The following is a 14,069-nucleotide window of genomic DNA, read 5'->3' on the forward strand; positions in this document are numbered from 1 at the left end:
TGCTGAAGGGGAGAGCAGCCTGGGTAGGCAAAGAGTTGGAGACATGATAAGAACCCAGGTTCTCATTCATCTTCCTTCTGCATATATACAACAGGCATGGCTTCCTCCCATCTGTACATCCCAGGAATCCTCAGAGTTACTGGGCTGAAAGCAATCCTGTGCATGTTATTCACACTTTTATATTTAACTGCCCAAAGGATGGTCTTTTCAGGTACCTTTGAAAAGGACCTACTGCAAAAAAAAAAAAAAAAAAAAAAAAAAAAGTAGGAGCACATAGGTCAGCTCTGGAACGCAAAATCTGGGTCAAAGAAGCTCAGAATTTAAGGTTGGTTGTGGAGGCTGTCTACATCCAGTGGAGGCAGAGACAAAAGGGTTCAAGCCTTTCTTTAAGACCCTTATTCCCACCTCAGCCAACCTAACTCCAGAATTACTGCTAGATCTCTGCTAGATGCTCTGGTAGAATCCTTTTTAAATTGAGAATCATTTGAATAAATAAACGAAAACATCTCGTGTGAATTCATCCTGTACCCTTGGCGTGCCTGGAGATAAGTTTCATGAGGCATTGCTTGGCCGACTCTGTGCACTCTCATCTTAGCATTGTCTAAGACCCACTACATTATTGGACAACTCCTGTTTGGAGCTCACCTATGGAAGGGCTTAAGTAGTGGCCCTTGGGTGACCCGGCACCCTGGCAGCCTCTTCTTGGGGGTTAGAAATCACCTGAGGTGGCACATGCTCATGAAGGACTTCCATCCAGCTTGTTCTTTGTGATGGATCATAACAAACACCCAGAACTCTAGCAGAGGCCCCATCTCAAAAAAGGAGCCGAAGTTTGGACAACCTACATATAGACAATAAGTCAAGCCTGGACTGAGAGGCCTCAGGAGAGCAGCACCCTTATGGAGTCTCCAGAATCTCACCCTTGTCTCCCTACCACTCACCTCTGCATACTTTCTGTCACTTTTTAGGTGGAAAGGCCAAATGTTAAGGTCTCTGGATAAAAAGCATGAGCGGTGATGCCCCTGAGAAAGACATTTAGAGAGGGGGAGTTTCCGGGGTGTACAGTTGTGGGGAAAGCAGACACTTTTCTCATCCCTGGCTCTTCTCTAGGTCAAAAGCCAAATTTTCCAGTAGGAACTTTACTCTTTAAACCTCTCTCATGCACCACTCCTTTCTCTTCTTGGTGACAAACACACTTTACCCCACATAGGACAGTTGCTCAGGGAGTCCTGGAATTCCACAGGTCACTGCATTTCAAACAGAGGGCTCACTGGGCACTTCTGGAATTGAGAGCAGCTGGGAGTCATTTCAGTTCCAGCTTGCAGAGGGTAAATCTGAGCCCCTTTGACACTCAAGAACTGAAGGACTCTCCTACCTGGCCCACCTTTTTCCACCTTTCCCAAGACAAGAAGTCTTATCTGGGCATTTCTGAAGGCATGGTGATTGCTCAAGTTAGGGGAAGTGGCCTCATCTTGTCTTGAGAATCTTGTTGTTCTACCAACTGAGCTGTGTTCCACAGCTCCTCACACCCTGGAATTGCCAGACTCTCTGATTGGACCAGGCACTACTGGTCCATTGTAGCTAACATGTTACAGAGAGGTTGAGAGTCATTTTCTTGTTCTCTCCTCCTGACTGATTCTGCCCGCCCCACCCCTTTTTGTTTCTAAGCTGCCTGTGACACATCCAGGAGATGGATTTTCTCAGTCCTTACAAATCAAGTGATACACACATATCTCAAGCTCAGGACCACCACAGTCTCCTGAGCTCTCTCATATGGCCACCATCATCTACAGATATATTCAGGTCAGGCTAGGGAAAATAAAGAAAATCAAATATGATTTTTTTAAAAAGGCACTGGACATTTCCATCACATACAAATGCCCTCCAGTATCTCACTGGGGAGACATGATGGGTATTGGGGAAAATATGTATAACAATCCAAGCAATGTATAAGTGTCTTCAAAGGGGTAACACAGGGTGGGATGATGGAATGATCCACTCAGACAGACAGAAGGACAGGTCAGTGGGTAGGTTAATGGCCATGGTAGGGGTGTACAAGTTGAAGATGACCTAAGATACCAGAAAGTCAGGACAGAAGGACTTGAACAAGAAAGAGGGAGATGTGGTGAAGTTGGTTCAGCCAAACTAGGAGAAAAGACAGTTCATAAAATATGCAAAATTATGATTCATGGTGGCCTTCTAAAATATCTATGGATTAATGTTGGCTTTTCTCCAAAATATCTATCGCTCTCTCTGTCTCTGTCTCTCTCTCCCTCTCTCTCCTTCTCTCTCTCCCTCTCTCTCCCTCCCTCTCCCTTCCTCTCCCCCTTCACCTCTACACACACACACACACACAATTCTGCAAAAAATACAAACACATTTAGAAGCAGCAATCACAATTTGAGGGGTGGCAGCAAATTCAAGAGATCCTATGACATTGTTGGTGACGAGCCACAGCTTTGTAAAGGCTGAGAACAACAAAGGTTGATGAGGACAACACTTTTGCCTCCTACAGCCGGAGACTATACAGTCCGCACCTGCCCCTGTGCTTCCTTCTACCTGAGTCTCTCACCTTTTGTCACAAGGTACAGAATATCTTTAGAAGAGGAGAGCCTGATGTTTATTCCTTTCCCAAATCAAAGTGGCAGCTGAGATACCAAGGGGAAAGGAGTACACGAGATAGGAAACTTGGCACCTATACTGTGTTGGGCCTGAGGCGATACCTGAGCTCCCATCCAAGTCCAAGATCTGCAAGTCTCCCTCTTCTGACCCAGGTCTATCGTCTACTTCTACCGTTTCTAGGTGTTTGTTTGACTGGCTACTAACCATTTTCATAGCATTAATGAGGCGAATAGAAGAGGTGCAGGCCATGTCTAGATGGCCGTAAAACCACGTGCTTCCCTGCCTGCCCTATGCGCTGGAGTGATAGTAATGGGTGATGAAATGACGGTAATCGCAGCAACCTTGAAAGCCAACCTTGAAAGTTGTAGAATGTGGCAGAGCCGAATCAGTCCAGGCGCTGTCTGCCAATATGGCATGGTATTTTTTTCCCCCTGCCCGCACACCGATAAATTAGAACAGCTTCCTGGACTGTGCTTTAAGAAAGAAATAAGCATCTATTCTGTACAAATGGTTGTTTTTTGTTTTTTGTTTTTTTTTTAATCTATTGGCTACCTCAGCTTGGCCTATCCTAACATGACTTCAAAGACCAGGCTCTTCCTTTAAAACATTAGACTGCACGACTAGCTACCCAACTGTTTACAGTTCTAACCTATGAAACTTGTGAAGTAGGTGGATATTTAAATGAAGGGTTACATAGACACAAATGTTTGGAAGTGTCATCCTCTGCTAAGCTAGTTCTCCATTTGAAATTAAAGGCTGATGTGAAAATATGCACTCTGTGGAGGGCTCTAACTGAAGTTTGCCCTTCAAGGGCAACCTGAGAATCTCCCAGAAAGACCAACCACTAAAAACAGAACTGGGTTCAAAATAGAAGATGAACCCTCTCCTTGTCCTGGAGCAGGGAGCATGCTCAACAGAGAGCTAGAGAATGGCGTGCTACAGAACACTGTTCTTTGGTCCTGAGTGGCTCGGTTGTGTCTGAGCTCTCCAGAACCTGGTTTAATTCTGACTGAAGCTGCTATCAGAAACTTGCTGACCTTGGGACAAGATTTCCAGGTGCTCAGCCTTGAGCAGCACTTGACGCTGGACTCTGAGAAGAACCTCAAAGAACATAGTACTCTGTCCTGGGCTTTTTACAAAGCAGGAGGTAGGGCAAATTGAATTCGGTGACTAAGTGGGTTGTGGCCCACCAAGCTGCTTGGAAAATGCTGATGTAATACTATTGGGTTGTGTTGTGTGAGAGAGCAGAATTCAAACGATTCAAGAAGGAGCAACACTGCTTTCTTTTACCCCTAAAATCCTGTAGAGTCAAACTCCCTTCGAGAACCTTCTGAGAATCTCCCAAATACACCAACTACTACTGCACTGTTTAGTGATAACTGACATGGCTGGAAGTAGGGGAATGGTAGAAATCTCTGAGGATAAAATGCTAGGAAGCACCTAGACTGGGGAAGACAGACCCTCAGCCAGCTACAAAGACACTCTCATGAATCTCTAAGGATGCCCTCAACAATTCCACTGAAACACACTTGTAGAGTGCATGTTTACATGTCCCACATGTGGTACCTGATGTGTGGTATCTCCCCAGTTCCCAATCAAATTCCCCTCAGAATTTCCTCTTTCCAATCATTTTTACTAACTGCTTTACTTGTGTTGGCCAGGAAAGGCATGGCCCTGTGAGGCACATGAGGTGACCTCCTCATCTTGCCTAATAAAAGCAAGAGACTGTTCCGGTCTCCCTCCAAACTATCCCCAACTCTGTGACACAGGAGCTTTGCCAGACCTGAGGGGGCTTTCCACTTTTCCTGGAAATTGTCTTCAGTGACAACAGGATGATGGTCTTAGCCTCATCCTCACCAAGGTTGTCTCTAACTGAGGGAGCTGCTACTCTTGGATCCTATAGCCAGGTTTAGCAGGTGACTAGGTGTGGCTATGAAACATCATTAAAAAGATATACAAAATCTAGTGGGTAGAAAAAGGTGACCATGGCAGCTTCCTTCTCCCTTTCTGGCACCCATGTTCAAATCTTAACTCTGATTATTTTCTTAGGAGAGTGGATTTGGTGAATGTAAGTGCCCTGGCTAGGTTGAGCATCAGTAGCAGTTCAGGGGTGCAAGATTAAGACAGAGGCCGTATTGTTCTTCTTAATAAAGGAGAGACTCCTAGGAAGGCAGAGAAGAGATAAAGGCACTGGTAGTATTCATAAGAGGAACACAGATGACATGTTGTCACATGGGCCTACACACACACACACACACACACACACACAGTTGAAACAGAGAGAGAGTCAAGCATAGAACCCAAGGTTTTATGTGGCTGTGGTATCTGGGGAGATGTAGGGCTGTGTTTCTCATATATATTTGGTTTCCAACCACTGTCCGGAAGACACCGTGGCTAAACGAAGCCTTCCTCAATGTCTGTACTCTGGTGACAGCAGACTTCTGAGCCCTCCAAGTTGTTAATTGGTCTCTCAGCTTCTAATAGTATAATTAAGTGAACTTCTAATGTGCCTAGCCTTCCTAGACAATAATCCAGGCTGCCTCTGCCTGGCTGGCTGGCACCCTATTTCCTCAACTCTATCCAGCATCCTTTATTTTTTAAAAAAAATAATGGTGCTAACTCCCATGCAACCTGCTCTATCCTGCAGGTATAAACTAGGTAGAAGGAGCTACCCTCAGCTCCAAAGGCTAATGATAAAAGCCAAAGGAACTCCAGCCATCCTGGTCTGTTAGCAGATACTGAAGAGAACCATTCTTGCCTAAGAACAAGTAAAGTATTGGGGGAAAGTGTTGGGATTTGTAACACAAAGAGAACAAAACTTGACTCCTGATAACATGGAGAACAAAGGACTCCCAGGGTCATCCTCACACAAGTAAAAAGAAACCCTGGAATGTGAAATCCACATGAGCAGGGCTTTTTATATTTGTCTGTTTGGGGGAGGGGGATTAGTCTGTCTCTGGTGTCTGACACTGGAGCTAGCACATAGTCGGTGCCCAATATTTGTAAAATGAATGAGTAAATGAGTGGATAGATAAGCTTCTTTAAAACTGAAAGTTGATCTGTGGAGCTACAGCGATGAGGAGCATCCATGCTAGCAGAGCTACCCAGGTCGGTTCCCCAGAAAGCCAGCTGTCTCCTTTCCAAAGGATATACTTTTCCTGGGAGCACTGAGAGGACCAGAGAAGGCATGAGGTCTCCATCCCACATTCCCAATGGCAGAAGCCTGGATTTTTTTTTCTCTACATGAAAAACTGATAAAAGGCCAAGGCCAAGGAAATCTTTAGACAGACAGACAGAAAGGACGAATGAAAGAGAGAGGGAGGGAGGGAGGGAAGGAAGGAAGGAGAGAGAAAAGAAAGAAAGAGGGAGGGAGGGAGGGAAGGAGAGAGAGAAAAGAGAGGTAGGGAGGGAAGGAGAGAGAGGGAAGAGGGAGAGAGAGGAGGAGAAGGAGGAGGAGGAGGAGGAGGAGAAGGAGGAGAAGGAGAAGGAGAAGGAGAAGGAGAAGGAGAAGGAGAAGGAGAAGGAGAAGGAGAAGGAGAAGGAGAAGGAGAAGGAGAAGGAGAAGGAGAAGGAGAAGAAGAAGAAGAAGAAGAAGAAGAAGAAGAAGAAGAAGAAGAAGAAGAAGAAGAAGAAGAAGAAGAAGAAGAAGAAGAAAGAAAGAAAAAAAAAAAAGATCTCTATGCCAGGAACTCTTCTGTGCTGTGCTACTCTGTCTGCATGGCGGCTCTAGGAGCTCTTTTGGATGATAACGGTTGACTTCCTCTACTCTCAGCTCAGAGCCCAGAACACCTACTATCTTACCTGAGCCCTGCTCTGCTTGCCCAGCCTGTGGATCTTGGAAGCTGGTGAGAAAACCCCCAAGCTAAGCTGGACCAGGAGAAGGTGCTAAGACTGCCACTTCTAGAAATGGCCTGAGAGGCAGGTGAAACCATTAAGGAAAGAGGGTTAGACCTTAAAACAAACAATAAACAAAACCAGTCATCTCAAAGACTTCAAAGAGGTAACTAGCTCTGGGCAAAGTTAGTCACGGAGAATAAGCCCAGACTTAATGCTGCTTTTTGTCTCGGGGGCACTGGTAAGATCCAGGAGGATCAGCTTAGAAACTGAACTTAACTTTCGATTGACTCGCTGATAAGAGTCACAGCCCGGGATCCAGCCACCCCAAGCCTCACTCTCAGAATAAATAAGGGCAGACCAGAATTAATCAAACCAACGAGCATTGATGGGCTTATAGCTCACCTCCCCAGTGCCTCTGAAAACATCAAGTGGTGAGGTTGAAGTGTGAGGGCCAGGGTGTGTTAGTGCCATCCTACAGCTATTTGTCAGAACAGAGAAATACCTTGTCTGAGAGAAGACAGCATCATCCAAAGCCTTGGATAATTCCTAGAGAATCAACCACCCTATAAGCCCTTCCTCACCAAAAACTCCTAGTGCATTTCCCTTGGTTACGAAATGATTTTTATAAAGTAAATAAATCAACCACAAAAGCTGTTCCACAGGGATGTTGGTGCTGTCTGGACCACAGGGTAAAACTCTCCAAGCTCTCGCTGACCTTCACTCACTCTCCTCTTTTCTGGAATGAACCTGGATGCAGAGGAAGACTCTCTGGAATCAGTTATGTCTGCCCTAGAGGCTACTTCTTGCTGAGTGAAGTAAATAAATATTATAGTTAGGCCCATTCAAACAACCCCCCACCACACACACACACACTTTTCATTGTAAGGAGCTATAATGCAGTCTTAGCCTCTGAGGAATCCTTTCCCCGGGGAGAGAATTGGATGCTGGAGAAGTTGCTCCAGACTCTTTTGTTAGGATGGTTTTCCCTGTGAGGTACTCAGATCACATCCTACTTCGTAGTCATTTTTCTGAGCCATGCTCTGGCGTCTCCCTTAGTCTGGCAGTTGTTACTTTCTGCCTCCTGTAGTTAGCTTCACTTCTTGAGCCTTTTCCTAGACAGGACAGGAGGTGACCACCCCATCATCTCTCCTGGAACTCTCAGCACGACCACAGATTTTGAGGGTTTCATTTATTGCATTTTAGTATATTAATTTCTCTGTTTTATTTAGGGACTCCTACAAAAGGAGAAACTGAGACTTGCTTTGTGCTCGCAGGTGTTCTCAGTTTCTAGAACAGTGCCTAGCACGGAGCAGGACTCAGAGTCCACTTCTAGGGAATGGATGCGGTCACATCCCCTCCCGTGCTTTTCCTCTGTGCTTGGCTGTTTCTTCTAGGATACTGGGGCCCCCTCTCCTCACTTCATTTTCCTCTTCTTTTGTCTCCTCCTTTTGTACAAGATTAGCCTTCTTACAGCAAAGCAATAGATAACTAGACTGAAAATATTCAAAGTCCCATGGAGGCAAATCCGAGTCTCGCTACAGTTGCCGCTGTCACCATAATAAGTGAACCTTGGTTTGCTGCTCAAGTGCAGAATCCAGGCCAGGGGTTGGGGTGGGGGTGAGAGTGGGGAGATGGAAACTTCTTTGTTCATTCCAAACCTGCATTGACTGAGTGGCCACTGCAGGTATGTAACCAAGTATCTAAAAGCTAACTGAATATACAGCCTCCTCTCAGAGAAACAATGCTATTTGCTTAGGGCAGGCACCGGGAATTTGACCAGAGCTTGGAATGTTTACAATATCAAAAGACAAACTCTAAGACAAACTTGTGAACACGGGTGTATCTACCATACACAGGCTGCCTCTCCCCAGAATACCCTGCCAAACCCTTCCTCAAAATCAAATTACTAATCCACAAACATTGCCTCTTAATCCCAGAATGATATCTGAAACAGAGCTGATACTGGTAGGATCGAAGGACCCCTGGATTCTAAGCCCTCTGGCCTCCACGGAAACCTTGCAAAGTAGAATTGCATCAGAGTCCCCCAAACCATAAATCCCAAGGAAACCTAACCTGAAGTGGAAAACATCATCACTTCAAAGTGGCACTTGCCCTGAGCTGACCTTGGAGAAACCCATGCGGAGGGCATGTGGAATGTTCAGGAACAAGTAAGGCTAGTTGTGCAGAAATGAAATGGCTGGGGATGAGGCGGGTGGAGCCAGAAGCAGGCTTAAAGTCTCCTGAGCTACAGTAAATAGTGTAGCCTTTTAATCTGTTGGTAGTGGGGAGCCATGGGATCTCTGTGATGGTGCCTAAGGGTCTCCAGAGCTGAGGACCCAGTTAGCAGACTCTGCACGAGCAGTTTGTGCACAGAAGAACGCGTCAGGGATGGGGTGGTTAAGAAGCTCGGAGACAATGGCTGGAAATGCGGCAGGAGTCAGGGAGCAGGTGTCTGGCCCTCAGAGGACAAGACAGGGGCTGAGTTGAAGATGATGTAGAAAATGTGGCAGAAGCATGACCTCAGGGATCCCCAAAAGAAGCAAGGGAACTCGGGTACATCCACCGGGAGTAAAAACCTCGGGTGAGCTCAGATGAGGACAGTGGGTTTTCTAGAAAGAAAGAAAGAAAGAAAGAAAGAAAGAGTTATTATAAAACTACTTTACAATTTAAAGTTTTATTTCAGAAATATATTCACAACCATAATTCTTTTTTAAAGAGTTCCTTCCATGAATGCATTTCACAAGAAAGAACACAACAACAATGTTGGGGGGAGGCTAGTGTGCCTTTCATGTCTCCTCGTGTATTTCTTTCTTGAAGCTTATGTGTTCACATATGCCTAGCTAGTGATGGGCACCTGATGCCCAAAGTGCAAATCTCAGCCTCACCTTAAAAAGACAGGACAGGTGGACTCACCCTGATCACGTGAATGGGCTGATCACGCTAAAACACAATCAAAGAGTAACACAAGCCGGCAACAGTGTTACAAAGAGAATCCAATTATTTAATCCCTTCCTAAAATGCAGAGATGAGAATTACTTCCTATCTTAGTAAAAAACAAAACCTGGTCTGTCAGACAGACAGACAGACAGGACACTGGTTTTGCAAACTGTGCTTGAAACAGCTGTAAATGAAGGGAATCTGGGTCGGTCAGGCTTTTTACTGAGCTGAAATGTGCTGAGAGGCTGTGTATACTTGAGTTCGATTCATCACTGTGCAGCTGATACCGTCCTCAAGTGCCTCTTACGATTCAAAGCAGTCACCAGATGAGCTTAAGTACTGAACTGCACCCAGGTAATGACAAGAGTCAATATTGTAAGAAGAAAGGCTAAAACTGAAACCATTCTAATAATTATCGCTTGAAATCCATTCCCACAAAGTGGAAGAAACAAACCTTTCTGTAGCCAGAACTCGCTTAGGCAGGAAAGGGAAAGCCGCTTCGGAGAACACTTACTGCCTCCAGAGGGGAAGGTTGCAAAATGTGCATGTCGCTTAGGCGTACTGGCCCATTTGCTTCACGTTTAAATTAGGGCGCAGACTTTTGCAAACTACCCATTGAGGAGTCCTGGGCTATTAAAAATTCCCTCCACATTGCAGAAAATGGCACTTGGATTTATTTTTTTAATTTGTATTTATAGAGGGGGGGTCAAAAAGTAAGTCCATAAGATAATAGGAAATATTTTGCAGAAATATGGCAAGCTGATTCATCTACACACAGTAGTGAGTCTTAAGTGAAAGTAATTGCAGCAAACTGTATTTGCAAGTTCATCTTCCATTTTCTTACAGTGCTTTGTAATGCAAAGGTGACCCAACATCTATTTTTTTTCCAGGACAAGTGGCACTGTCCAGTTTTGAATGAAATTAAATTCTAATTTCTCTGCCAGATGTCATGAAAGTGAAGCCAACGCAGGATTCCAGTCTAAACCAAACCCTGCACACAGCAGGTGAAGCGCTTAAACAAATTCTAAGAAACACGTTCATGCAAAGGCTTAAGTGTAAAGGGGGCACGTGAAGAAACGGGAGTTTTCAATGAAAAGGGCTCTCAAAAGCTTAAACCGAAAGTATCAGTTTGAGAATCAAGAATGTCAGTTTATGACACTTTTCACAGCTTAGTAAATGAAGACTTTTCCATAGCTGAAATTCCTGGGAGGGAGGGAGAAGTGCTCTCTTTTTCTCCTCAACCTTGGAGAGAGAAAAAATCCCACACCTGTAATCTCAGTGCTGTGTTGCTGCTATGGGCTCTCTGCCTCGTCCACCCTTGCCATGAAGCTCGGTATGAGTATACAGAGAAGGAAATGGAGGAGATTCACTCATGGAACACAGCCATCTAACCCACTATTTTTTTCCCTGTACACTGGTCTCAACTCTTAATATAGACCCTGCACAGCCTGCTTTCTGTGTAGAACTTCCCCAGTCTTAGAGAGCTCCTAGTCCCAGCACTGCGGAGGTCAGCCTGTGCTTCCCAGATCGTAAGGTGGTCTGATGATATCACAGTTTAGATACTGCTCACTGGCAAGGTTAGGTGGACAGAGATTCCGTGGCAACTGACAGTAGAAAGTGCTAACTGAACGGGGAATAACTGAGCGGTGGTTTGCACTTGGCAAAGCATTGCGGCTGTTTTACTCCCGAACCCCACACTTTCCCCATTGGACACGCCCTGTGGCTTTCTTTGTTTTTGTTTTTCTGGGTTCTTTTAATAGTTCTCTAATGACCCGATCTGTATTCCTGAGTAAGAATATTAAAATGTAGCCTTCTACCAAAATTACAAGGAAAAACCATTGACTGACTCAAATGTTTTACAAAGCATTACAGGCACACCACCAATGCCTGCAGGCCTCCCCAATCATAGTGGAGCAGGATCTGCAGTTCTAAAAATTAGAGTTAAATGCTTCAGACCCTACATATATCCCCAATCTCCTAAGTGGCTAGGGAACCCTGAGCCAAGCCTATCACCCTAACTTGTACTATTTATATTTACTATGATCTCCTGGCCACTGGCAGGAAGGTGGAACGATAACTTTTTTTCCATCTGAATGCATATTTCCATTTAAATGTTCCTGGAATGTGTTTTTCCACATGTTTTCTTGCTCCAGAGTTTCAACTTTGAATGAAGTCTTAAATGTGGAGCTTATTTGAGGATAAGTCTCTGAGCCCCCTGAACTCATTGATAAGCCTTACCTACTGACCACCCAGCAGGCTTGCCGGGCTGCTGGACAGGGGAAAGTTGTTACTGGGCTCCAGGTCCTCCACTTCAGACAGGTGCCTTGAGAGAGAGACTTCCTGGCCCAAGTGCTATCGCTTGATTGACTTGGGGGCGGGGGGGTCGAGAAAGGGTTTTTCTGTGAAGCCTTGGCTGTCCTGGAACCTCCCTCCACAGCCCAAGCTGTCGTCCAGCCACCACCACCCAGCACATCACTTGACTTTTTAGTAGTTGGCTGAAATGGACTTTCATAAACACTAATAAACTTAACCTCAATGTTAGGGTGCTTCTGATTTGCAAACCACTGGAGAATCTTCTCAATCTTTGGAATCCCGGAGGCAATTGCATCTTTTCTTAAGCCGGATCCATTATGGAAAAACTTGGAGGCGCTGTCCTTCAGAGTTTCTTTTGTTAAGCTTCCATAGTGCTGGTTTTGTGTCTCCTAGCCATCAGAGTGAGCATGATAAGCCCTCATGCTGAGCAGCACTAGGAACCCGGTCCTCTCCATCAGCAGGTACTTGTTGACCTGCCAAGGAGTGTTCTCCGATGAGGCAAAGGGATCCTAGCTCTTCTGCCAATCCGTTATACAGGTTTGTTGAACATATGAGCCACATGTTTTGATTTTAGGTATACGTTGTTTGGTACACTCAGAGGGGACCAGGCTCAGTTGTATTTGGGCAGGTGTTCTCATAGCTCCAAAGGAACATCATCAGCAGTGGTATAAACTCTTTTAAAAGACTCCAGCTCTCTCGGGCCCTTGGTGGCCACTGTAACTGCTTCAGACCTGTGTCATCCAGATGTTGGAGTATGCCTAGTCTGTCCTTGCCTCAATAGGCGGCCGGCTACCTGTCTGGAAGCCAGCAAGCACATGGACTCTGAGCAGGCGCAGAGTGGCAGGCTTGGTGGCTCTCCAAGTGGCACAGATACTGGGCCCCTCTCCTGATGCATCAGGCATCAGAGGTGGTTTTCTTGACCTTCGCAATGCTCTTCTGAAATGCTAGCTTCCTCCTTCCGGGTTTGAGCTAACGGAAGAATCTTGTCTGGTTTGGACATAGAAGTGTGGCACCTATATCAGGAGGCCTGATTTTAACAGCCCTGTATGAGGTAACCTCTGCCTAGTCACTCTCACTAGTGGCCTGCCCTTGGCAGGCTCTTCCAGGCTCACCCTCCTGCTGTCCTGGTTCTGTTAGGATTCCACCAGCTTCCTAACCACCATTTTCCTCTGTACCAATTAGTCTCCCACACCGGAAAGAAGCCCTTTGACTGTTTAATGACTAGCCCACGAGCAAACATCTAAAGTTCCTGTACACTTGAATTTCCCCAACACACACACATGCACGCGCGCACACACACACACAGACACACAGTCTGTTCCCATCCTTTTGGACTAGCCTCATAATTCTTCACCTCAACTTGAAAAGTTGGAACTTGTTAGGTTTTGATATTGCAGTTGAATGCTTCTCTTTCTCTCCTCTGCATCTATTTCTTCCTGGGGCCAGTTCTGGGTCACGGCTTGGCTAATTTCCAAATGCTTTGCTGTATTCGTTTTCTGTAGACAGTGAGTGACAGTGGCCCCACTTTCTCTAACCCAGACTGAACCCTCCCTCCGCTCATGGCCTCAGACCTAGAGCTTCCGAACCCGCCCTTATGAACTAACCTTTCCACCTTCCCTGCCAAGTCCTGGTCTGTTCGGACTGAACCAATGTATGGGGAACCCATTGGTGAAGCTGTTTTCCTTGTGGCTTGCTCCAGGCCTGTGTCACACATAGCGGGAAGGACTCTAAGGCAAGACTCCTTCTCACAAAAACCACCTGCCAAGGCAATTGGGCCCTGCAGGCGTACGGGGCCTCCTCCAAGGTCTAGAGATGCCTCTCCTCTCACTTTGGGCCCTGCCTGTAGGTTGGGGTGAAGGAAAGGAAAATCTGTAGTACTTTTTGAAGTCTTTTCTACTCATCAGAGAAACCCAGCCAAACATCTGCATGGCAGGGAAAGGGTTAGCGATCATCTTACCAGGTTAGGTGATCCTTCCTCAGATAGCATGACTAGATTCTGAAAATCTAGTCCCTCAAGACAGAGTGGGTCTCTGGAGATGGTGGGGTCTGTTCTCCACTCAAGTGCCTGCTGCTTTCCAAGGTGGATGATATACCCCAACAGGCCTTCTGGCCTCAGGTCCCTGGGATGGTATTTGGAGTTACATGTGTGACTCTCGAATCGTGACATCTTGTCTTGTCCCCATGATTTTGATTTCAGGAAGTGTCATGGTATCTGAGAGTGCCAGGGACTCAGGTTGGGGGGGTGGGGCTGGGGGGGGGTCATTGGTGAGAGCAGGGCTGTGGCCCATGCTTGCAAGAATAGAGCGCAGAAAGGCAAGAAGCAGTGTTGAAACACAGTGTTGGAGGAAAGGCAAGATGGG

At 46.0% G+C, this 14,069-nt stretch overlaps 1 pseudogene; it reads right to left on the bottom strand.

Annotated features, from left to right (window-relative positions):
- The window catches only part of LOC110297964 (inositol polyphosphate multikinase-like), a 28,933-nt pseudogene extending 15,510 nt beyond the window's left edge, over positions 1-13,423 (bottom strand).
- Between the last annotated feature and the right edge of the window lie 646 nt (positions 13,424-14,069).

The sequence above is a fragment of the Mus caroli genome, unplaced genomic scaffold, assembly GCF_978045245.1.
Source record: "Mus caroli unplaced genomic scaffold, Mus_caroli_1 scaffold_8, whole genome shotgun sequence".
Lineage (NCBI taxonomy): Eukaryota > Metazoa > Chordata > Mammalia > Rodentia > Muridae > Mus > Mus caroli.